This window comes from Rhinolophus hipposideros (genome assembly GCF_964194185.1).
Source record: "Rhinolophus hipposideros genome assembly, chromosome: 5".
In the NCBI taxonomy this organism is placed as follows: domain Eukaryota; kingdom Metazoa; phylum Chordata; class Mammalia; order Chiroptera; family Rhinolophidae; genus Rhinolophus; species Rhinolophus hipposideros.
In genome coordinates, this window is record NC_138051.1 from 100,444,833 (window position 1) to 100,470,661 (window position 25,829).

At 49.2% G+C, this 25,829-nt stretch overlaps 1 protein-coding gene across 3 annotated transcripts in view; it reads left to right on the forward strand.

Annotated features, from left to right (window-relative positions):
• The window catches only part of TRAF3 (TNF receptor associated factor 3), a 101,685-nt gene that overhangs the window by 13,820 nt on the left and 62,036 nt on the right, over positions 1-25,829 (forward strand). Inside the window, exon 1 of one of the 3 annotated variants that reach the window (XM_081048451.1) lies at positions 21,702-21,760. The exons of the other annotated variants lie outside the window; for them this stretch is intronic. The gene's annotated coding sequence lies outside the window, so the exon portion shown is untranslated. Of the gene's footprint in view, positions 1-21,701; positions 21,761-25,829 lie in introns of those variants that run through there. 3 annotated transcript variants of the gene reach the window in all.

Here is a 25,829-nt window from a genome sequence, read left to right on the forward strand (position 1 = left end):
TTCCTCTTCTGCTGAGAACCTATGAAACTAGGGATAGTCTGTGGTTCCAGAATGCACCGGTGGGGCAGGCACAGGACAGACACTCCCATTGCATAGGGAGGACGAGGAGAGAGGGAGGAAGGGGTGACACGCCTGAGTTGTGCTCCACTCAGAAGGCAGACCCCAGGGGCCCTCATGGCTGTAGAAACGTCCTCGAGCTCCTCTCTGGACCTCCTGGCATGGAGAGCCCGCCTCTGCTGGCCGGGGCGTTGTGCCCCCGAGGCTCTGGGCAGTGCTGTCTGGCCTGTTGAAATCGAGGTGATGGCCACCCCTTTTTGAAAGTGAGGGGCAGCCTGGTGTCTGTATGGCCTGAAAAGCAATAAGACAAAAACAAAAGGGGGCAAATTACAGGATAAGTGAGTTGGCAAGCCAGTGCTCTGTCAGAACAGGACTCGTGCTCAGGTTCAACGAGGAAGTTCACCCAGTGAGCCTCTCCGGAGAGCTGCCATGAAGGTGGTGGCTGGGCTGGAACATACATGGACATGTCTTAGCAGAAGTGGCCCGGAACTTGCTATGGAAGGCCGTGGCTCATTTGGAATTTGGGAAGCAGAGTTCGGAAGCAGAGCCACTCTTACGTGGCTTTAGGGGACAGACTGACGTGTGGAAGGCCTGTTCAGGGGCCTTCTGGTGGTGGGTGTGCTCAGTAGAAGCTGGCAGACATCTGTGGGGAGCGCAGCGCTTACACAGTGGGTGGGGGAGCCGGCTGCCTGACCACTCCAGGCCCTTTCAGTCTCGGGATCAGCAGCGAGGCAGAAACGCATGGTTTGGCTGGTGTGTGCAGCTCCTACTCTGCTCACCCGCTCGTCCCCACAGGTAGCCACAGCCTGAGTGTCCGGCCTCTTTCCTTGGAGTCTCCTGCCTAGGGTTGGTCCTGGCCGCCCGCGGGCAGTGGGCAGCGGCACCTGATGATGTGTCTGTGTGTGGTTGTCCGTAGAACTTGGCCTTCAGTGTGGTACGTTCAGGGCTGCACTGGTTTCGAGGGGGGAAATGCTTCTGAGCCACAGAGGTGGGATGGCTGGGGTGCTGCCTCCCTGAGGAACTTCACAGCGTTTCCTGGTCATGATGGGGAGCTTCCCACAATCCTCTGGCGACGCGGCGTGGGTCCTGACGGCCTTTGGCTGCCTTCTCAGGACTGCTTTAGTAGTGATTTATTGCTTTTCTCGTAACGCCTTCATGTGAGCATTCTGAGTCCTGGCTGCATGTTGGAATTATTAGAAAGAACCGTAAAAGCTGGGGATCCCCACTTGAGACCATTCCGGTCAGTTAAGACCCCAGAAACCAGATGTGATGGACACTGTAATAAAGCCTCCCAGGGGATGCCGTGGCCCAGTGGCAGGAGCACGCTTCTGTCTGCCTCAGAGGATGGCTCGGGCCCGTCAGCAGCACCTCCCAGGTGCCTCTTGGGCAGGATTGCCGGCCGCCCTCACACCTGCTCGCTGCCAGGCTGCATCTCAGCAGGGTTTTCAGGTGGTGGATATGCTCATGGGGAGAAGCCCCACGCAGGCCTTGGGCCAGAGAAACGGGGCTCGAGCCCCAGGCCCCTGCGCAGAGGCTGAGGGTGCAAATGCACGCACCCAGCCCGCAGCCACGATTCTGAGGCCCCAGGGCTTCTGGAAGTGGAATGGCTCGTCACAGCTTTGCTGCCAAAAGCTGACCGGAAGCGATGTAGTGCGATTTATGAGCCCTGTTCTGTTTAGCGTGAACGTTCCTGTGTCTCCCTGCGGGTTGGATACATGGATGTCCTCACAGGTGCCGACCCAGCTTTCACTGGGGGGCTGCGGGATGTATGGTCTACACACACGTGTCCTTTCTGAACTCTCCAGGTGCTCACCTCTGAAACACGTGTGGGGGGTTTTGGCTAAGGGCTTGTGGAGCTGTGGAGTTAGCGTCTAGGTGGTTCCGGGGAGGGAGTCACTATGTATGTGGGGGTCCTGCAGTCAGCACCCCACACAGGAAGCTGTTAATGCCGTGTAGCGCCTCCATTTGCCCGTCCGGTGCACTGTCTCCGTTGGGTTCCTTTGTTTTCCCAGCACTTCTGCATTTGGTATGGCAGACTTTGTTCTTCAGATAATTCGATGCTTTCTATAAATCAGAAGTCAATTGAGTCTGCAACGGGGCCCCCATCACCCACTCTGTGCATGTATCAGGGCTGGCTGTCACAGGAAAAAGTACCACTCTGCGTGTGACATGGTCCCCGCTGGCAGGGAGCTTAGAAATTAGTCCTAGAAAGAGAAAATGTGGCAGGTTTTTTCAGAACCTGTTTAATAACGTTTCAAGCCAAGAGGAGAAGGTGTGTCAGAAGGCAGCTTTCGCTCCTGGCCTGGCCTCCTGCAAGCTTTACAGAGGAGGTGGGGGTTCTTGTTGTCCGTGGAGGACCTGTGGGAGCCATAGTGCTTAGCCTCTTGTTTTTCTTTCCACCCACAGGATGCAGACCTGGGGGGGTCCCCCGGGAGGGGGAACAGTTCTGGGTGGTCTCCCAGCCTCGGTCCTGTCACGTGTTAGTGTCTGAGACCGCTGTGTGTACCCTAGAAACATGCACAGATGCAATTCTTTACTTGAAGGAGGTGACCCTATGAAGTTGGCTAAAAAAATTTGGCTAAAAATTCAGAGAAATAGTATGTTCACTTATGTATTTTACTTATGTACCTTTACAAACAGCTCCCTTTTCCCCATTTTACTGGTTTTTCTCTGTGGAGACTTACAGTCTTGGGTCCTTCAGGATTCCTTCGATCCATGGCTGACCTTGGCTAGGAAAATAATGGGGCTGTTTTTGGTATGTGGTAGTGGATGACAATTATCAGTGTCCCCCACACTTTGCACCGTGAGTCCCCCACCTGGCGACAGAGGAGTGGACGCGTGGCTTGGGCCCTTTCAGGGTCGCCCGCATAGCATTCTGAAGCAGTCTGTTCTTCACACAGGGATTTTGTGGTGTGTTTTATCTGACATTCATACGAAGTTTGCGTTTTGCTATGTAGTATGTGCTCTAACATTCCAAGCCTCTGGAAGTCTGTCTGTGTATCCAGAGCGGTCCTCCAGGCCAGCACAGGGCCGAGCACTCCCGCTGCACTCCGAGAAGCCGCGGCGGGCTGTGTGGACTGCCCGACTGGAGTCCCTTAATTACGTACTTGGCCTCAGTTTTCTCTCCTCTTGACCCTTACGGGAGTGTTTGCCCTCTGTGTATCGTTGGTGTAGATAATTTAGGTAATTGGGAACGAGTTGTGATCTTATTGTCAAAACATTTGATCTGGCCCCTTCCGCACCAGTCCCGTCAGGGGCACGGGGCAGGCTGGGAGCCGCGCTCGCCGTGTGCGAACGCCCTTCTGAGACTGGGGGGCGGAGTTAGATCTCAGAGGCTTGGCATAGACGGCTCGGGATTTGCAGTGTGGAAGACGAGCAACTCTGGAGAGCACTGTGCGTAAAAACAGTGCTTGCAGGGTGAAGAGTGTGCCTGGACGAGATGTCACTGCTCTCGGTGTGTGGGCCCTGCTGTGCCGGAAGCCCATGTGAGTGCAGATGCACCCCTAGACTGCAGACAAGCCCTCCTTGGGGCCCCCGACTTCTGTTGGCTCTGGCTGATGAGCAAGGAGGGCTGAGGCGGGCACTCACCTTGCCGATTCCCCGAGGTGCGCGTGTAAGAACAGCCCCACAAGGCCACGCTTCGTGTGTTCTGAAAGGCCTTGGTCACCACGGCCTTTCCCTTGGGGACCTTCATCCCGCAGAAACGGAGCGGCTCGGTGTGCAGCACCGTCACCTTGAGGGAGGCAGGCCTTCCCGTCTCACGTTCGGGCTCAGACTGTGTCCAAGGAAGTGTCAGCATTTCTCGGTGTCATGCTGCAGGGCCCCACAGGACAGTTTGTGTGTGTAAGTACCTGTTTTGCTTTCAGTTTCACTAGAGGGTATAGTTTGTGCCAGTTGTATGTGAGTGAGCATTTTAGGTTTAACAGGATTTGATCCCTGTGACCTTGGTTATGTTAATGATAGGAAAAGACCACTTGGTCTAGGATTGTTGTGTCGAGGAGGGAGAACAATATGGTCCCCCAGGGGACATATGCAGTGTTTAGAAACTCTCTGGGGAGTGCTCCTGGTATCTAGTGACTGCAGGCCAGAGCTGTGTAAGTATCTAAAATGCCCAGGATGAGCCCCCACGACAAAGAATTACCAGGCCCAAAACATCAGTAGTGCAGAGGCCGAGAAACCCTCGTGTAGTTGTTACGAGACGTCCTTTTCTTGATTTCCAGGGAATGGATGACTGAAGCTTCATAGTTTTGTAAGGTGAGGCGCTTCCTACAAAGTTCAGTTAGCCATTAAATGAGAGCTTAGAGATGAGAAAATGTTTTCAGTAATACAGTGAGGTTCTACTCGAAATGTGTATTAAAGTAAGTGAGGAAGCCGAGAGGTCAGAGGCTGGACTGAGCCCAGATGTCCAACAAGCTGCTTTGGATAAACCCTTTGTGAGAAACTGTAATCTAAGTGGAAACTTTGGTCGGCAGAATGGGAATTTTTGAATAGGTACCATTAGAAATAAAATAATTTTCCAGCTGTGGTTCCCAAGTTCCCCAAGTTCATGTCTTTAACCCACAGCTCTGTTTGAGCTTAGCTTAGCCCGGGGTGTTTATTCAGCTGTTGAGCCCTCGGTGTGCTCCAGGCGCCAGCCCGAGTGACGGGGATGTGGTGACACAGCGCGGGCAGCTGCCTGTTGTCGTGAAGCCTGTGCTGTGGAAGCACAGGGAAGCCCACGTGCCGACAGCAGCGTGGAGCGGGACCAGTGGGGCGCTCCACGCAGCTGGGCTGGGGGCGCTCACTGACCAGGACCTGCAGGAGAAAGGCATTTGTCCATGAGCCCGAGAGGAGTGGCCACACACGGCTGAGGCTGCCTGGTGTTTGCACTTAGATGTCACCTGACCTGTCCCCAGCACCACGCCCGAGTCCTTCCTGCCCCATGCAGGTGCTGATGCTGGAACCCCGGGAGCAACCCGACCCCTCTCCTCCCTTCCCTGTGGGTCTGTGCCTGTCAGTCTTGCATCCTGATTTTCCCCTCCTCTCTGGTCCCCAACCTGATCCAGGCCTGGGGCCCACCGGTGGGCTGGTTTCTCCACGGCACGCTAGGTCACTCCACGCCCTTCTCCACATAGCTGCTAGAGAGTTCTTTTAGAAACATCGGTCGTCTCCACCCTTCACTGAAAAGCCTTCAGTGGCTTCCCTCCACAGTCAGGAAATAAAGCATCCCTCCCCACCAGCCACGCTGACCTCCCTGTGGCCTCTTCCCCAGGAACCTGCCTGTCCTGAGGCTGTGTCTGTCCCTGCTGCTCGGCCTGTGCCTGCCTGGCCTGCGTCCAGCCCCTCTCCCCCTCTGGGCCCAGAGCCTGTCTTTGCGCCCTCCACTTGGGATTCCTGTTGCCCTGTTTCCTACAGGTACCCTCAGACGTCCCAGCAGTGCTGTGTCCCTCTTTGGATGTTGGCCATCTGTAGATGAGAAGTCACTCACCTGCATTTCACGGGGAGGAGGATGGATGATTCACGGGACCCACCCTCCTTCCCGCAGAGTTGGGGTTTTTGCATAGGGGATTTTTCTGTCAGTTATTTTTTCCTCACCTTTTGGAGTATTAAAAGAGCCAAAGCGGTAGGGTGTGTGTGGTGGGGCAGCAGTGACCACACCTTCTGGGGAGTTCTCTGATCCCTTCAGCTGGCTTATATTCTTTCTACCTGTTTCCACAGAGCTCAGAACGATAGCCGTGTACTGATTTTCTTAGTGAGCTTTTGAAGTAAAGCACTGCAAGGTAGTCGGTCTTTCTTATTACAAAAAAGGAAATGGAAAAGTAGTGCCACGGTTTTGGCATAATTACTCCAGCATGCAAATCAGTGCTGGAAGGAAGTCGGGGTAGTGTGCTTATATGCTCTACTGGTCCTTAAGACGTGTGTGAGACACATGAAGGCTGTTTTGTTCGATGTGAAAGAAAGAATGCATATCCAGGTGTTCATCATTGAGTGGTAGTCATTTGGCTCAGGTTTTTGGATGAGCAGGAAGTAGGCACCAAGGGTCCATTTGGCCTTGTCCCTTATTTGTCACAGGCTGATGGAGAGTTCTTAAGTTTCCAAATGAAAAATGAATCTAAAAGAAGACCTGTACTAGTCAGGAGTTAGAGGGATTCCCAGGTGGCCTCTGAGAGAAGAACATGTCTACGAACTTACTTAAGATGATTTGTTGGTGATGGAGAAACTTCTGAATCTGTCTAGCAGGTGGATCCCAGACATAGAGCCATTTTACAAGTAATAAGCTGAAAATACTGAAGGTGCGTCTCCTAATGAGGGAAAATACATCCTCAAACGGATGATTGTTGTTTCTAGAAAAATTTGAGGCTTGGTCTCAATTTTTGTTTTGGGTTTGTTGACAAGGTTGAGGGTTTTTTAAAGCTTACGTGTCTCCTGGAAACAGACTATATACCACATGAGGATTATTTTTAGGTTTTATAATAAAATCTTTTACAGCACAGAATTTTAAAGACCTGTGTAGACAGGAAGAGATCTTTAGCTATTTGTGGTGGAAAATGCTTAAATAAGCAATTTAAAATTCAGCATACTCTACTTGAAAGCAATCAGTTTAAAAGATTCATGGACGGAGCCCTCTGTCCGTGTTAGTATTATAGAGTAGGTGATGTGGGGATAGAAAACGGTTTTTCTTGCCCTCAGAGAGCATGTAGTCTGAGGAGGGGCAGATTCTTGTGGTGTGGATGGTTAGACAGGCAGAAGATCGCAGAAGATGTAACCGGGGTTAGTAATCACAATAGTGCCAGGCAGGTGCACTGTGGAGCAGGACGTCAGCGCAGTGTGGGCGGCATGGTGTTTACACCAGGGTGGCAAACTGCAGGTCTAAAAGTGGTGTTTGTGTTTTTAAAGGATTGTAAAAATAAGCAAAGAAGAATATGTAACAGACCACCAATGGTCCACGGAGCCTAAAATACTTATTATCTGGCCATTTAGAGAACACACTTTGCTCACTCGTGGCTGAGGGGGTTAGGAAATGCTTTACAAAGACTAAAATTTGAACTGGCATTTTTGCAGGACAAATAACATTTTGATTTGCAGGGAAGCAGAGGTGACGGCGGGGGTGTTTTTGTGGGAGGGCCGAAGGTGAGAGGACTGACAGGAGTGGGGCACAGGTATGTGTGGGGGGGAGGCACGGATCATGGCTCGTCTTAAATACCAGCCCATCTGAACTCAGTTCTGAAGTGAGTTGTGAACCATCAAAAGCTTTTTTTTTTTTTTTAATTTATTTATTGGGGTGACAATTGTTAATGAAATTACATAATTTCAGGTGTACAATTCCGTATTACATCATCAATAAATCCCATTGTGTGTTCACCACCCAGAGTCAGTTCTCCTTCCATCACCATATATTTGATCCCCCTTACCCTCATCTCCCTCCCTCCACATCAAAAGCTTTTAAGTAGGAGAATGTCAGTGTCACAATTATAGTTAACTGTGAGAAATTGAAATGTTAGTCTTTTTTCCTGAGGCATGCTCTCCTGTAAAACAGTTCTTCAGAAGCGGTGGTATTGCCCAACAGGCCCCTGACGGTGGCATTTGATGTGCAGCTGGGTCCAGAGTTCCGGGTTGAGGGCTGACGAGTGGTCAGTGTGCTTTTCTTGCTTGTTTACATTTTCTGATCAGCAGACATTCCTCAAGTCCTAGTGATCACATATATGAGGAATTTGAGAGAATCTCTGGAAAGGCAGAAAAATTCTTGCTGAAGTCAGTAATTGCATTTCAACTGTTAGACTTCTGCTTGGAGATCTTCAGTTTTGTATACGCGTATCAAGTATCAGACCAGCTACGTCGGCGTGGTTGTGTTCTTTGAGAGATGAGGTGTAGAGAAGTGCCTGGATGCTGGGAGACAGTGTCAATTTCCAAGAACAGAACATCTCTGAAGGCAGAACCTTGTTTCCAGAATAAGGAGAAAGCTCGGTGAAGGTGTCCTGGCTTTGTAAGTGTGTACACGCAGGGACAAATAAAGAAAATGAATTTTCCCATTATCCCCCACTGTTAGCATTGAGGTGTGTAGTCTTTGAGTCTTTTTTTCAGTATGGATGCGCCTAGCTGATTCTGTGAGGGCCGAGTGCTGTGCGTTACACACTTTGCACCTTGCTGTGCAGTGGAGTTGGGCCGGGTAGTCAAGGGCGCTGCTGAATTGCTGTGTCCCCACAGATCTCCCTGCAGCCCCCTTGCCGCTGCTCTCTGAGCGCACCCGTGGCGCTCTCCACAGCGCCTGACAGTGTTTCTCGGAGAAGTCAGACCCCTGGTCTTAGGATGGAGGTGGCGAGGCCGTCCTTCAGGCCTCTTGATTGGCTTCTCTGCTCGGATGGACTAACGTTGTGAAGAGGATGATGCTGCGGCCAGAGCAGTTAGCTGCCCTTCGGAATCCAGCCCAGGACACAGGCCTGGTGTGCACCCATCGTCCCTGAGGAGTCCTGACCAGTCCTGGGAGTTCGGGGCCCCACCCCCACCCCCACCTGTGCCCCCCGGGCTGGTCCACCCCCAGCCTTTTCCCCACCATGTCCCCCTACCCCCCCAGTTGCATGGTGTTGGGACGCAGCTGCAGTGGGGCTGTGTGCCTCAGTCTCCCCTTCCCCAGGTCACCTTGTCTGGGAGACTGACCCCACTGGTGTTAGCAAGGACCGCACGAGTCCTGTGGACTTCATGTCAGGGGGCATCCACGTGATCCGCGGCTGCCACGCTGCCCTCTAAGCAGAATTTTAGTGTCCTGGGAAGAGGTGCGGGTGGATGTGCGTGCGTGCGTGCATGTGTGTGTGTGTGGTTTGTTTTAAGAAGAAAAGCCAGTGTGTTCATGGTAGAATGTCTACAAACGCAGGTTCTTCCCACTGCCTCACCACTGGCAGGGTCTGGGTGTGTATCATTCATCTCTTTCGGGGGCATAATCTTACGTGTTTTATAAAAATGGGAACGTAACTTTTAGTTTTTAAAAACCTCCTTTTAAAAAGAAAAAACACCTCTTTATTAGAAAAGCAATGCCCATTCAGTGGCAGGAGAACTGTTTTAACAGGCAAATCAAAAGATAAAAGCATAGACGCAGCCCTGTCTACTTAGGTCACTGCTGTGTGTGGTCTTCTGAGCCATCTTGGGGCGAATATGTTTTTTTTTTAAATAAAAATAGAATTGGTCTGTATAACAGCCACTTTGTAATTTGCTTTTTTAATATAGTGGCTTTATTGAGATGTGATTCAGAGATTTATCACTTTAAAGTGTACAATTCAGTCATTTTTGGTATATTCAAGAATTTTACAGAGCTCAGCACTGTCTAATTTTAGAACATTTTCGTCATCATCCTGAAAAGAAACCTTGTGCCCATTAGCTGTCACTTCCCATTTCCCCTCCCCCACCCTTAGGCCGTCATTAATTTATTTTCTGTCTCTATTGATTTGCCATTTCTGAAAGTTTCATACAAATAGAACCATACAGTGTGTGGTCTTTTGCGACTGACTCCGTTCTGTAGCACAATGGTTTCAAGGTTCATCCTGGGGGTAGCCCGTCTCAGTAATTCCTTTTCACAGGCAGATAGTATTCCCGGTCTGGAAAGACCACATTCTGTTTCTCGTTCATTGGTTGATGGGCCTTTGGTGGTTTTCCCTTTGGGGATACTATGGATAATGCTGCTAGGGATGGTTCTGTGCAAGTTTTTGTGAAAACCTACGTTTTTACACCTGTTGTATGTGTAGCTGGATCATTGGTTACTCTGTATTTAACACATGGAGGGACTGCCAGGCTGGTTTTCAGAGCAGCTGGGACATTTTACATTCCCAGCGGCAGTGTATGAGATTTCCAATTTCTCCACATCTTCACCAACACTTGTGACTTGTCTTTTTTATTTTAGGTGTCCTACCATAAAGGTTGTGAAGTGGTGTCTCATTGTGGTTTTGTTTTGCATTTACTTGGTGACTAACTCTGTTAAGAGACTTACATGTGCTTATTGACCATTTACATATCTTCCTTGGAAAAATGTCTAGTCATATCTTTTGCCCATTTTTAAAGTTGGGTTATTTGTCTTTTTATTGAGTTATAAGAATTCTTTGCATATTTTGGATACAATTCCTTCATCATATATATAATTTGTCAATATTTTCACCCATCCGATGGGGTGTCTTTTCACTTTCTTGATGGTGTCCTTTGATGCACAAGTTAACTTTGATGAAATCCAGTTAATCTATTGTTTCTTTGGTGGCTTGTGCTTTTGGTGTCATATTTAAGAATCCATTACCTAATCCAAGATTATGAAGATTTAAACTTCTTTTCTTTTGAAAATGACATAGTTTTAGCTCTTATCTTTAGCCTGTGATTCATTGAGTTAATTTTTGTGTATGGCGTGAGGTAGGGGTCTAGTTTCATTCTTTTGCATGTGGATGGCCAGTTGTCTATTAGTTGAAAAGACTACTCTTTCTCCCATTGAGAGGTCTTTGTACCCTTGTCAAAAATTAACTGACTACCAATGTAAGGGTTTATTTCTGGACTCCAAATTCTATTGTTTTATTATATGTCTGTCCTTATGCCAGTACTAGCGTGATTATTAAGCTTTGTAGTAAGTTTTGGGAAAAACTTGGGAATTGTGAATCCTCCAAATTGGTTCTTTTTCAAGATTGTTTTGTCTATTCTGAGTCCCTTGCATTTCCTTGTGTGTTTTAGGATCAATTTATCAATTTCTGCAAAATATAACTTTCTCTCTTGGATGATATTATACTGTCCAATACAGTAACCACGTGACTATAAGAGCGTGAAATATGGCCATTCCAACTGATATGTGCTGTGTTAGTGTGGGGGGAAAAGAACACAAAATATCTCATTAATAAGTTTTTATATTCATTACACATTGAAATGAAAACATTTATATTGGGTTAAATATTATACATTACATAAGTTTACCTTTTTTTACCTTTTTAATGTGGCTAATAGAAGATTTAAAATGACGTGATTCTCATTTATGTTGGATGGAATTACTTTTTAATAGAATGGCACTATGTTATTTGGTTGATTATGTGATGATTATATGATTATGTCAAAATTTCTTTATTTACCAAGATATAATTGACATACATTAGTTTCAGGTGTACATACAACATAATGATTCAATATTTGTATATATTGTAAAATATCACCACAGTAAGTTTAGTTAACGTCTATCACTGTAGTTACAGAAATTTTTTTTGTGTGATGAGAACTTTTTTTTTTTTTTTTTAAAGATTTTATTGGGGAAGGGGAACAGGACTTTATTGGGGAACAGTGTGTACTTCCAGGACTTTTTTCCAAGTCAAGTTGTCCTTTTAATCTTAGTTGTGGAGGGTGCCGTTCAGCTTCAAGTTGTCCTTTCAGTCTTAGTTGTGGAGGGTGCAGCTCAGCTCCAGGTCCAGTTGCCGTTGCTAGTTGCAGGGGGCGCAGCCCACCATCCCTTGCGGGAGTCGAACCGGCAACCTTGTGGTTGAGAGGACACGCTCCAACCAACTGAGCCATCCGGGAGCTCAGCAGCAGCTCAGCTCAAGGTGCCGTGTTCAATCTTAGTTGCAGGGGGCGATGCCCACCATCCGTTGCGGGACTCGAGGAGTTGAACCGGCAGCCTTGTGATTGAGAGCCCACTGGCCCATGTGGGAATCGAACCGGCAGCCTTCGGAGTTAGGAGCACGGAGCTCCAACTGCCTGAGCCACTGGGCCGGCCCCATGAGAACTTTTGAGATTTACTTTCTTTGCAACTTTCAAATATGCAATACAGTATTATTAACTGTAGTAACTATGCTGTACGTTCCGTCCCCAGGACTTATTTATTTTATAACTGGACGTTTATATGTTTTGACTCCCTTCGTCCATTTCACCCCATCCCCACCCCCTGCTGCTGGCAACCACCAGTCTGCTCTCTGTGTCTGTGAGCTTTCTGTTTTTGATTTTTACATTCCACCTATAAGTGAGATCATATGGTATTTGTATTTGTCTGACTTACTTCACTTAGCGTAATGCCTTCAAGGTCCATCCATGTTGTTGCAAATGGCAGGATTTCCTTCTTTTTTATGGCCGAATAATATTCATCCAGGTTTCGTGATTCAGTTGTCTCTTGCCGCAAGGATACTTCGGTTGCTTCCAGTTTTCTCTGTGTCACAGTGTTGTGACGAGGAGCCTGGTAGCAGGCCCTACGGCCTCCTGAGGTGCTGCCCGGACAGAGTTCGTAAGGACTTGGACGGCTGTGCTGCGCCCTAAGCTGGGGGCTGCAAGCTCTCGTCTGACAGTGTTGATGTGAATGAATGTTTCCACATGAAGAAAACATAAAGCTGTAAACAGGTTCAAATATTGATTGAGCCCCCCGCCCCCATGAGTCGGGTTCTGCTCCAAGAGTTGGGAACACAGCGCTCAGTGAGTCCACGTTGTAGCCCTCAGAATGCATATGTGCTCATGGGGGCGAGGGGCAGCCCGCAAACCCTAACCGTGCCCGTCACGCTGTGCCTGTAGAAGGACGGGGTGTCCGACTGGGGGCCCACCGGGCAGGGTGATGTCCTGACAGTTGCCAGGCAGGGAAGGCCCTTCTGAGCAGGGGGCACGGGGAGGCCTGGGAGAAGGGCGTCTGAGGGGGTCAGGTCCAGAAGAGCAGCTCGAATTGGGCAGACGCCGGCCTGCTGCAGGACGGCCCGGAGGCCCGGGGGCGAGAGCTTGGGGAGCAGTGCTTGCTTTCAGTGCCGTTGGCAGGTGGAGCCCACAGGCTGCTCACAGATTGGGTGTGCGATGTGTGACCTGAGCAAGGACCGTTTCACAGTGTTGTAGCCAGTGCCCTTTGCTACAGGCGGGTCAGAGGGGAGGGGACCCCAAGGTTCTGCTGAGTTGCTAATTAGAGACACATCTGGAAATCACGGAAGGTGGGGCTGGAGACCCATCTTTGGAGTTTAGGAAAAGTCATTTGGATGTCGAGCTGGTTGAGTGAGAGGTGACCATTGGGTGGGAACGTGGAGGTCTTGGGGACTTGGGCCAGGGTGGCGTTGGCAGGTGTGGGTTCCCAGGAGAGTGGGTTCCCAGAAGTTCCCAGGGGAGAATGGGCCATGCGTATTGACAGCTCCTTGAAAGCATTTGCTCTCACATGGACAGAATGAGAGGGGTGAGGGAGCTGGATGTAGGCCGCTGCTTCCCTGTGCACTAGTGGGAGTGGGCAGAGAGGGGTGAAGGGGCGAGGCGGCCCCACTGCCGGAGTGTAGGGCGGCCTTGCGGAGTCCAGAGGGAAGGCAGGGAGGCGGGCAGGCCTTATTCGGCATTGGGAAGAGGAGCAAGTGTCAGATTGCCTCAGTTTCCAGAAACAGAATGACAAGGAGGGAAGGAGTGTTGTAGGCTTTGTTAGGGAGTTAAATGTAAAATTTGCATGAATTTTTAATAGGAAACGTAAAACTTCACACAAATTGAGTTACTTTAAAGTGCTTACCCTTGGGATTCTCTCTCCTGTGCCTTTGGGGGTATTTTGGTGGAGAAGTTTGAGAAGCCACTTCATTATTGTATTCTGCTGTTATGTTGTTAAATCTCACCCAAGTGAGTATTTAACCTTAAAGAGTTTGAGAGTCACTTACTCATTTTGTTATCCTTAATAGAGCTTTTGCAGCTGCTCCAAATATCCCTCCATTTGTGCATCTGAATAGTGGCTTGGCACGCCGCTCCATCCTGCACTGGGGAGGCTGCTGAGTCTGGGCAGAATGGCGGCACCGGTGATCCCCCCCACCCCGTCCAGGTAAGGGTGTGGAGGAAGGTGGAGCCCCTGGAGGGCAGCACCCTCCGCGGACATTCCAGAGAACCGTTTTCCTGTTTTCTCGAAACACTTAAATACACTGTCTTTTCATTCTGGCCAGCTGGCTTGGGCAAGCTGCGCGGTGCGGTTAGCCAGCCTCTCGCAGCACTTAGCAATCAGTAGTGATTAAGTCATTCGGCTTCTTTCCTATTTGTCACACTAATTGAGTCCCTTCCCCCCTTACTTCAGCCTTCTCAGTAGAAAGCACTGTGAATATTGATTCACCCCACAAAGATTCTTCAAATACTGGGAGCCTGTGAGAAACCAGGTGCGGTTCTTCTTGTTGACAGACGAAGTGGCTGAGACTGGGGGAGCTGACTTGTAACTGGAGGTTTAACTGCATGGCCGGTCACGTGCCCCTTGCCTCTCAGTTCTCCCACTGCCTCCTGTGGCCCCCGCTCCTCCCCTCCCCCCGTCCTGAACTGGAAGAGTGGGTCTCCGGCACTCCCCACTCCTAGGTCGGCTTCCTCGGGTCCCTGGGTGATCCGTCCTGCCTTCCCTGATCACCCCTGCGCGGCCCTCTTTGAGTGACAGCGTAGGCACCTGTGCTGTCTGTCCCGTGACAGCTCCTGATTGCCAGGTGTGATGATGGGCGCACTCATTGATTACTTGTCGCTCTTCCCCTCCAGGCTGCATTCCGGGGGTAAGGACTGGAGTCCTGTTTTCAGCCGCAGGTGGCCAGCTTCCAGTGAGGGGATGGCACACCCGTACTCAGAAAGGTTGGAGGCCAAACGTGTGTGTGCATCTAGACTTTACAGCCAGAGTGCTGTTGTCCCCTGGCCAGTAAAGGAGCTCGTTTGTCGCTTTTTCAGCCAGTGCTTGTCCCGTTGTTACGTAACAGTCCATTGCAACTCTTGGGGCCTGAGGTGTTTTGAAGTTTGGAATTTTTGAGGTTTTAGAATGGAATTCGCGAATGTACCTCATATTGTGGGACATCCTGAGCAGCACCTTGTAGGCAAACACTAAGGTTTTTACAGCAAAGGGTATGTGTGACTCTGCACCGAGTGGGGACAGATACCAAGGACAGCCTGCATCGTGGCAGGACACACGCCCAGTGCGTTCCGAACATGTTTTCAGAACTTTGAGGGTTTCAGAACTGCAGGGAGGCGTCTGGGGCCCTGTTGTAGCGATGGCCTGTCTGCGAGGCGTTCCGCCTTGTGCCGCAAATACAGAGGTAGAAAGCGTAGGCACTGGGAAGGCGGTGTGGGCACTGGCTTCAGCTGTCACCCTTCGTGTGCAGGGGCCAACTGTTTCAGGTGTGTCACACGGGGCACACTGCAGGAGGCAGTTGCCCTGGACATCCGGAGGTCCTTCCCTCGCGTCTGCCCGTAGGGTCAAGGAGCAGAGAGCCAGGCTCCAGACAGGGCGCCTGTACCTCTGTCCCCTCCCCTGGGGGCTCAGGCGGCTGTGTGAAGGGCATCTTGGTCCTTGGCGCTGGAACGGCCTCTCCGCCGTCTCACACCGCCTCGTGGGCCGGCCCAGCCTTTTGGCGTTCGATGGATTTAGCATGCGTTTCCTGACTTTTAAAATATGAGTGTAGTTTTATTTTCATGTTTTTAAGATGCATTTTGTGATGTAGGTATAAATCTCTAAAAAGTTTTACCTGCTTTCTGAAATGGTGCTTCCATTTTGAAAAAATGTTTGATTGCCAGGCTTCAGGAAAGCCTGCCATTTTTATTAGGAAATGAAGAGCCGGGACTCACATGTCTAAAAATGCATATTTCAAGCCTTTAAAGAGGCTGTAGGGTGAAATAGTTTGTTCCTAAAGCAGACGTCAGTCGGCGTTTTTCTAACGTTTTTCTGTGGTCTTTCATAAATGACGTAGAATGTATACTAACTCATCTGAGCATGTATATTAAAGGTTATTCTTTCAATTTAGAATTATTTTTGTCCAAAGTACTTGACTTAAGATTTAATGAGCTGTGACCCTGAATTAGAGACACGCTTTGTCTTTCGATTTTATAAGTGATAATTACACTTTTCAAAAAGACTTATGAGAATGGTCTTTTGCAATGCATTTTAAAACACTTAAGAGTAGAGTTTGTATTATAAAAACTTCCTTTAAGACACATTCTGGGGTTTTATGAGTGAACAGTGGTGACAAGGTGGCATCACCCGGAGTTTCATGGTTAATATTTGCAAATAGTTTATTTAACAGGGTTTGAAAGGGATTCCTTGTGTCTTACCCTTTTTTGAGGATCAACCTATAATGTGAAAAGTATCTGGTGGTATTCTCTTCGCTACAGATGTATTATGTTTATGGAATTGGAAATGTTTGATTTCTTAGAGTGTGGGTGTATCAAGATTACATAGTTCAAATGTTGGCCTATGCACTGCATGTATAAACAAACATATCAGTCTGTTTCCAAGTGTGGCCCTTAGAGTATTATAGTATATTATTGTCTATTATAAGAAAGCTTTTGAAAAGGTCATAATAGAAACATTTTATGTGTTTCATAGCTTCAACATTTTCTTTCCCTGGGATTATTTAAACAAAACAAAACAAAACACTGAACGTAATGTGGGAAAAGGTTAAATGGATGCAACAGTATAAAATTTTGCACAGAAGTGTTTAATTCACAGTGAGGCACCATGGGAAGGTTCATTAACATCTTAGATGGTATTGTCAGTTTGGAGACACCATTTCACGATGGGGGTGTTTACAAAACCTGAGCTGTCTCTGCCAGGCTGTGACATGCTTAGCTGTATATAAGGTAGCAAGTGATGGGAGTGTCAAAACCAATTTAAAATGACCTATGTTGTCAATATGCAGATTTTCTTTATTCAGTATTTAAACTGTGACTTTACCCATCTGAGTAATTTGTAATATGGTAACATAAAAAGAATTAGCCCTACCAAACCCAAAATGTGTGCATACCTAAAGTAGTTTCTTTTCTTCATTTTGGTTACCTGAACAGAAGTATCTTCACATCTTGTAATTTTGGTAACTTAATGAGAACACGCTGAACTTTTGGGTCACAATAAGTTTTCCCATTATGTAAAATATTTTACACACTGGTTGACTTATTGTGAATTGTGAGTAGACATGATTCCCTTCCTGCGGAAAATAGAAACACTTGATTGTAATGATTTTAGCCAATTACTGGGTTGTGCTGAGGTTACCACAGTGCTTTCTGTTAGTCGGGTTGTGGAAAACCTTGGGGCGGACAGAGCAGTGGGAACGAGTTGGGAGCATTTTTGTTAGGATTAGAGGACGTAGTCAGTTTATTTTATACATAGGCTTATTTTTGTTTTTATGAGTTTTATTAATGAATGTGTTTTCTTCAGCTGTATTGACTTCAATTCTTGTAAATATTTCTGGATGTTAAACACCCAAGTGCTCTGATTTGTTTCATAGTAGTGAGAACTGTGAGTGAATACTTTTTGGTGATGGTGGTGGGGTTGATAGTTTCCCTAATGATATTCCTTTCCCATATTTAAAAGTGCTACATTTGTATATGTGTATAATTTATGTTTTTACATTAAAGTTAAAATCAGTGTGTTTCTTGGAAAAGGGTTAAACTCCTGAGATGTTGGGGGAGAAAAAGTTACCAGAAACAATCACAAGTTTTTTTGAAAAGTGAGAAGCTTATTTAAAAATTATTGGGAAAGGTACCCCCAAAATAATGCATGTTTTGGGGCATAATTTTCCTTTTTTTGTTTATTTCTTTGAGATGGTGAGGTACATCTCATTAAGTGACGTTGACTGTCAGATGTTTGGCCTTGGCTGGCTTGTGTCAGCTTGTTAAACACTGACTTTGTTGACACGGTCACATACCATACAGTTCCCCAGTGTACGCATCCAGGTCAGTTGTTTTTAGTACTTTCACAGAGTTGTGTTACCGTGGCCTATGTGGGCATTCATCGGGATGGAATTGTACACTGTGTGGTCTTTTGTGTCTGGCTTCTTTCACTCAGCATCGCGTTTCTGAGGTTCATTTATGTTGTAGCAGGTGTCAGAAAGGTTGTTCCTTTTTGTTGCCGAATAATATTCCCTTGTATGGATGTACCACATTTTATGTGTACATTGGTAGGTCTTTGCGTGGTTTCCCCTTTTTGGCTGTTAGGAGTAATGCTGCTGGGAACAGTCGTGGACAGACTTTTGTGTATATAAATGTTCTTGTTTCTCTTAGGTGCATACCTAGGAGTTTGCACCAGCTTTTGACGCTTCTTTGACCTTCTGGTTAGGTTCCGTTTTATGTTTGTACAGAGGCTCTGCAGCTTGTATCTGGGGCTTCTGTGACCTTTAGTGGTGACCTGGTGACTCCTGTTTCAAGCTTGAAGCCCCTGGACCTCCTGTTGCCCGGAGAAACAGCCAGAATTACAATATCCTTCTTTCCTAAGATCAGATCACATCTGAGGGTCATCCCAGGGTCTTATTAAATAAATATCCTATTAGATTTGTGGCAGGTGATTAAGGTTGTTCTATGTCTAAGCCAGCTAAATTTTGTATGTTATATTTTTCTTCTGTTCTTCTCCCCTCTTCTTGGTGACAGCCTTTGTTCTTTGGCCCTAGCAGCAAGGGGGTGGCTGAATGATTTTTATGTATGTGCCCTTCAGGCAGTATACTACTCACTCCTGTGGCTTTTTTCATGGTAATTTTGGTAACAGGGTTGCCCATTTTTGAGGTAATAAACACCTTAAGATAGTAGTGATACTCGTGAGCATTTTGTTCAGTGTGCAAATGAGGCCTCCAGGGATGTTTCCATAATTTGTGTTAAATTCATGTAAATGTACATTAACACTATTAGCTAATTGCCTGAGTGAGATTATGAATTTCATTACTGCCATTTAATTAAGGAGCAGATTCTGCCATGGTCATTCCAATTAATGGTGAGAGTCCTTTAGGTCTCTCGTCATGTATTTAAACTGAATTAAGCTTGGAAAAATTATTGAGAGCTTGGTGGATACTGGCTATACTTTGTAACCATTGTGCCTTACATTTTGAGACATATATACTTTTGGGAACCTTTCATATGCGTCATCTCAGTTAAAAATCAAATCAACTCTGTAAGGTTTATAGGATAGGTCTTACTCCTTTCCTACAGACAAGAAACCCAGACTCAGAAAGAGCGAACGCGGTTGGGAGAAGTCAGTGTCCGTCCGAGGGAGGCCAAGTGCCCTTCTGCTCTGCCCCACGCTGTGTGCCGAGACGAGGCGGGATGTGGGGAAGCCAGGCCGTGCCCTCTCCAGGTGATGCCAAGTCCAAAGACCAGGCAGCCCCAGCCCCAGCATTGCTTGAGCACCAGTGGTGCACTTGAAAAGTGACTTCTGTTTGAGCCTCTCCGCCTCCTCTCATCTACACCGTGGCGATAATAAGCCACTCCACAGGTGAGTGGGGACCTGGCTCCATGCCCTGGACACGCTCATTGCCCTGGGTTTTCAGATGGCTGACCCAGAAGGCAGTTTGGTCCTGTAGTGGGTTCCTTCTCATCACCCCCACTCTGACCTTCCACCACTGGCCCGAGAGGCCCCACCCCCACCCCGTTTCTCCCCACCAGTGAGTGTGTCTCAGAGCCTAGGCAGCAGTTGACCCCAGCCCCCTAGGCATTGTCTATTCCAGGAGGCACAAGGTCTTGGTGTGAGACCCCTGCCAGCTCCTCCAGACCCTCTTGGGAAAGGCCACGCAGGCCCGAGCCCAGATGCTGGTTCCGGGCTTGGGTTCGGGGCCTCTGACAGATCAGGGGCGAGTCGTCATGTTCGCGCACAGCAGCTGCCTGGGCTGGCGGGGGTGAGCTGCCAAAGAGACTGGCTTTGATACCAATTTGAAAGGCAGAGTGGTAGGGGATGTGCAGGCCCCAGGCGTTCCGACAGAAGTTCCGCCGAGGCTGTGAGGCCACTCCAGTGAGTCTGGAGAGCAGGCGCGTTCCTTCCGCTGCCGCTTACCCTGCTCTGATCCCCCACCTGTGCTGTGAGCTGAGCCAGCCAGTCAGGAGTGTGCAGGACGCGCACCTGCTTTGGTCAGAAACACTGATTTATTCATGTTTCCATAAACTGGACCCGTCTTGCTCCCATGAGTCAAGTCCTCAAGGAAACATCATCCTTTATAGTTGGTGTTAGTGAACTTGAGGTGCGTGCTCGAGGTGCAGCCTGTGTGGTAGCGGGGACCTGGGTTTGAGTCCTGGCTCTCCCACCTGGACTGTATCTTGCTTTCTCTGTGCCTCAGTCTTCTCAGCTGTCAGAGGGAAAGGATGCTGGCTGCTGCTCTCCAGAGGGGCAGGTGAGTGCTGTGCAGGAGCAGTGGTGACTGCCCTGTGGGGAGCCCCCGTCCCCCACCCCCGCCAGTGCCAGCATGCAGGTAGGAAAGTGCGTCTTCGGAGCTGCGGCGTGGGACACGGCCGTCACCTTCCTATAGGTGGTAACTACTGGAGGTGACAGCCGAGCAAGGGCCTTGCCGTTAGGGTGGGAGGGGCGTCAGTGAAGGCTCGCTGTCCGGGGCTGAGTGTGAGGGGTGAGGGACGGGGCGTTCTCAGCACGTGTCTGCAGGGCACTGCGGCACCGAGGTGCTGCCCCCAGAGCCACGTGCTCTCCTACGAAGTCGTTCGTTCTGAGCACAGGTTCAGTGTCAGGCCGGGCACTGGCTATGGGCTGGCACACAGCACGTTGGGACGAGGTTACGTAGGCAGTGGTCCCCGCTGCCAGGAGTGGTCACCACCGTGACCGGAAGGCCGCGTCACTTACTGAGAGGCAGTGTGGTGCTGTCGCTGGTGCCGAGCCGCCCTGCCCGCTCAGAGCGGCACCCCCACCTGGTCACCACGTCCCTGGGCGTGTGCCTCGGCTGTCTGTCAGGCTGTCTGTCAGGTGTGGCGGCGGCAGTGCCACTCAGGCTCAGCGCGGAGCTGGCACACGCCGCTGATGACTCATGGGTGCGTCCCGAGGAGCATACACACCTCGGCCCTCCCTTTCCCCAGCCGAGTGCCGTCCTTTAGGTCCTAATAATGGCCCTTCTGTGTGAGCTCCCCTTCTGCCTCCTGGGGTGTGCTGGCTGTCCTTGTGCTCGGAGTGACTTGTTCCCAACTTGTCCTGCCCACTGGGGCGCCAGCAGCCATCAGGACGGTGAGGTCTGCCCCACGCAGCCATTTTGCGTGCGGCCGTGGTTCATGCTCACCGAATGTGTCGAATGAGTGAATGGAAATTAAAGATTACTTAGTAAGCACGCTGCTGTCCTAAGTGCCGTTTCTGAATTGGTCAGTAGTTTGGTCTTTCAAGTGCACTGACCACATGATGGTTTTCACTGTACGTGAAGGTAGCCGGGTATTCACAGAGGAACTGGGGGTGCTGCTGTACTTGTGTGTCCTGGTCATTCCCGAGCGGCTTCTCAGGAGGTTGGGAGCTGGCGTTAGGCAGCAGATGTGAGGATTCTCACAGGGAGCCCTTGCACATTCAACACAGTGTCGTCATGCACGTTTCGCTAAGTTGAGCGTTCTTCCCCAGCACATGCGTGGCCTGGGCCATCCTCCAGTGAAAACCCGCACTCCAGTCAGCCTTCAGGAAACAGGTTGGAAAGCTAGAAATGCCCCCCCTGCCCCCCAGGGGTTTGCAACATTTGTTTAAAGGACCTTACAGAATCTTTGTGATTCAAAAGGCAGCTTCCTGTGCCAAGGTCTCTCCAGCGCTCTCGCTTCCGAGGTTGGGAGCTTTCAGAAAGACTGCAATGCAGCGGTTAGCAGAGCCTCTGTCAATATGGAAACAAGCGTGCCGACTGGCGGAGATGAGGAAGGTAGCGCTCCCCTGGCCCTAGCCGGTCGTGACGAGAACGGAGGGAGTCTCCTGAAGGCTGGGGCTGCGCAGGCAGGTCCTGCAGCCGCTGCTCCGTAGCCGGTGCCGTGGGCTCCCCGGGATGGGGTGGAGCGCCCGCAGCTTGTGCACCGTCTCATCCTGTTCTCTGTTCCCACGGTGGCTCATGAGAAGGTAAGGGACTTGAAAATTGTGCGGAATGTGGATTTTAAGTGTTTACTGATATCCCTGGTAAAGGTGAAGAATTTGACTGAGTGGATCTCTTCTGAACCTAAGAAATAAAACTTTGGTTTCTTATTAAGACAGTTTGGACATTGGAACAGTTGTCATATTTAATGTTGGCACCTGCCCTCAAAATAAATTATTGAAAATGTTTTTTTAAAGAGATCTGTGTTTTCTTTTACTTGCTAAAACATGGTCGAATTCCAGAGACATCGATCTGGATGTAATTTATTCGTTTCCTTTACTTAAGCAATGCCAATTGCCTTAACCTGGCATGGAACATTTTGTTTTACAAAATCTCAGCCATACGGTGGTGGGTGATAAAGTCTGATTTCCTTAGATCTTTTTTGCTTGCAGAGGAGCATTTTTATGTGTGCGGCTCTGTGCTTGTCCTGGGGGGAGTCCGTCCTACCTCTAGCTGCTCCTCTGTTTGTCTGAGAGGGAGGCTGAGAGACAGAGCTCAGATTTGTTTTGCTATGAGTCAGTGGCCTCAAACTGTATTAAATGCATTATGGGTGACAATTTATATGTCCAACGCCAAGAAATGTAATGCCAGGGTTACCATGGCAACTGCATGCACTCTGAAAAGCTTATGAATGGGATCTGAGCCTTCTGGCTTTTTAAGTGAGGTGTGCCCGCTGAGAGCCCACATTCACTCTTAGCGTAAATAAATTCAGCTTCCCGTGTGCTGCACATCCTTTCTCTTTCTTTGCCAGAGTTGTCCATTCAGCTCAGTTTTTTAGTCTGGTGACATCTGCCTTGGTCTCTTGGTTCCTGGCAACAGACTGTGGTTGAGAGATGGTTTTCAACTTCAGGTTGGAGAAGTAGCCTGAGTGTGTGTAATGGCCCAGCTCCTCGGCCTGTGTGCTGCAGCCCGTGTGGGGTGTGGCCCTGCAGGGCGTTCTGTCCATGTGCAGCTTCTTCCCAGTAACACACTCAGGGCTCTGAGACAGCCTGGCCCTCTGGGAGCCAGCCCTGCCCTTGTCTGCTCCAGGATACCATAATGCTTGGGGGGTGAAAGCCATGTTCAAACGCCAACCTGCAAAAATAACAAGCGAAGGCCTGTTTCTTCATTCCTACAGGATGGTTTGCTGTTTGTTAGAAATTTATGTGGCATAGTTTCTTTGAAAACCAGTCCCCCTTGTGCATTTAAACGATATTGATACCTTGGCTGCATGGGACTGAAGTATCTGTTTGTTAATATATTGTAAAAGGCCTGCAGACAGCCTGGCTGCCTTGGGGACCAAAGTCTGAGGCGGCCCTGGGGACGATGGTGGCTTGCTGAGGGAGGGAGTAGCTCTGAAGAGAGGACCTGGCCCGATTCCAGGAGAACATGCCACACTCGTGTAGAATTCATTCTCTTACATTCAGATCATGCAGTTTAAATTTTACACTTAAAGGTGGATTGAACTTTCAGGCTCACACCAGGGGGCACATTGCAGCGACTGGCCTCCATGCCTCAGTGAAGAATCTTCATCTCATTTGATCCCTTTATTTTGCAGAGGAGGAAACAGAGGCCCAAAGAAGTTATGCCCCTGGGTTAAGGTCCCGGAGCCAGTCAGAACCAGATCTAGGGTCAGAGAGGCCCCTGGCCCCGCCTTCTCCTGAGGATTACTTTCCTGACAGAAGGGGGCTGCCCTCAGTTAATTGTTTTTGCTTTCCCATGATCACAAAGACGCCTTTCGTAATCACAGAACTAGAGCTCTCTCATTGATAACTTTAAAAATTCATACCTTCTCTTCCTTCTTTTGTCATTTGTTGAACTACTCAGCATGCTGGAGACTTTTGGGAGGGGAAAGGGCATGCCCTCAGCCCTTCTGGTCGGTGGTGATGAAAGACCAGCGTCCTGTGCACAGAGCTGGTGCCGTCTGAACGTCCAGACAGTCTACATGCTAGAGATAAAAAGACCAGGGCATCTCCAAAGAAGCTCCATGCCCCCTGGTCACGGCGTAGGGAGTAGGGGTGTGTGTGTGAACCAAAATGATCACCTATTAAATCAAGGTCACTCTATCTTCTAAAACAAAACTACATAGTACTAGTAGGTGCAGCTTACAAGTTACAACTTATTACACGTAATAAGAGATTCAGCTTATAAGGCTTGAAATACAGATTGATTTTTAGATGCCAGTTAACCCAGAATTTTGATTTGCCAGTCTTCAAGAAGATGGCTATGTTACAGTAGGACTTACTTGGGGTGACATTGTATTTTCCTAAATGGCCTCAGTGACATCTCCCATCCTGTGTATTCTCACAGTGGAACTGTGACGGGGGGAGGGGTGGGGTCTCTGTCCCTTCCCTGTGAACCTGGGCTAGGTTTGTCAGCCACCTCACTCCAAAGTATGGCAGAAATGTTACGTGGCGTCCAAGCTAGGTCTTTAAAAGGTACAGTTTTTGCTTGGCTTCTCTTTGGGATACTTGCTCTGAGAGAAGAAGCCAGACGCCATGCTGTGAAGAGGCCCAACCAGCTCCTTCAGGGAGCCCAGGCGGCAGGGCCCTCAGGCTCCCCTGCCGGCGGCCACCTGGTGTGTGGGTGAGTGGCCCATCGCAGGATCCTGGCTTTCCACTTCTCTCACTTGCTAGCTGAGGTCCCAGACACTGGAGCAGAGACGTGCTGTCAGCGCTGTCCGCTGTCCAGGTCACAGCCCACAGAACCCGTGAACGTGACAAGTGGTGGCTCATGCCCTGCATTTGGAGGAATTTATTGTGAAGTCTAGTTACTGTAATCCTTAGTGTTTTCGTTCACCAGGATTCGTGATGGTGTTTTATTACACTCTAGAGATAAAAGCATAAGAAATTAATGGATAATGCGCCTTAAAAAATGTTAACCACTTTTGAAGGACAATTTGTGTCCTGTGAACACCACCCTTACAGTGCACCGTCCAGTATTTTTAGTGTATTCCAGTTGTGCTTCCAGAACATTTTAATCACCTTGAAATCATCATCGGACTCTTAATCTAATTTACTCAACAGCTGAATAAAAATGGAAGATTAGGGTTCCATTATGTTAACGCGGTGTTGTGAGCCCAGCCCTCCCTTGGAGGCCGTGGTTGCTGAGTGCGGGAATTCAGATTGAAGAGCCAGCCTGGCAGGTCACTTGGGCTCGCCTGCAGCACTCTGAAGTGTCTGTCCCGAGCAGGAGTTCCTGTTGAGTCTTTGCTGAGAGGTGAGCTGTACTCTGGGTTTCCATGGAGCGGGCAGGAAGGAAAGGGTTTGAGGGATGGAGGCCGGCTGCAAGCAGGAAGGGCCTCTGGGCAGGGCTCCGTGTCCTAGGAGCAGGGAGCACCGTGTGAGCACAGGTGGACTCAGGTACACGACATGCTTGTGCATTCTTCCTCCACCGTGTCCCTCCCATGGTGCATGTGTTTCATTTCCGTGCAGAAGTTGACATCATGGGCAGAAGCAAAGGCACGGCCCAAAGAGGTGGGGGCTGCTGATGACCTAGACTGGGGGCAGCACACGTTTTCTGTCAGGGGACAGATAGGGACTGTTTTAGGCTGTGCCGGGCTGTCCTGTGTCTCCTCTGTGGTAGACAGTGTGTAAACCCATGAGCTGTGTTCCAGTGAAAGGAGTTACAGAACGCTGGGACATAGCCTGCCTGCTCCTGGCCTAGACGAGCGCATCCGGGCCACCTGCCTCGTCTTCCATCCTGCCTGTCTCTGCTCAGGTTACTAGGCAGTGAGGGCTTTCTCACAGTACTTAGCCACCTGCCCCCCTACCCCCCAAATCTCCATGAGGACAGGAAGCACATTTCTCATTGTTGGATCTCGGCTCAGAAGATACGGGAACCCAGTAAATAGCTGAATAACTTGGTGACCCTGAAAAGTGATAGAGCCATCACAGATTTGGGGATGGTGGGCAAAGGTGACAGAAGGAATAAGGCCAGTCAGTGGGCACACCCAGTAGCACCTAGGTCCCATTGCTCAGTAGGCAGGTAGAACTGGGGGAAAACCCACAATGGTGAGAATGAGACAAGAATGCAATCTTCAGAAGTTTCCCTTTGGCCTTGCATAAAGAGCCCAAG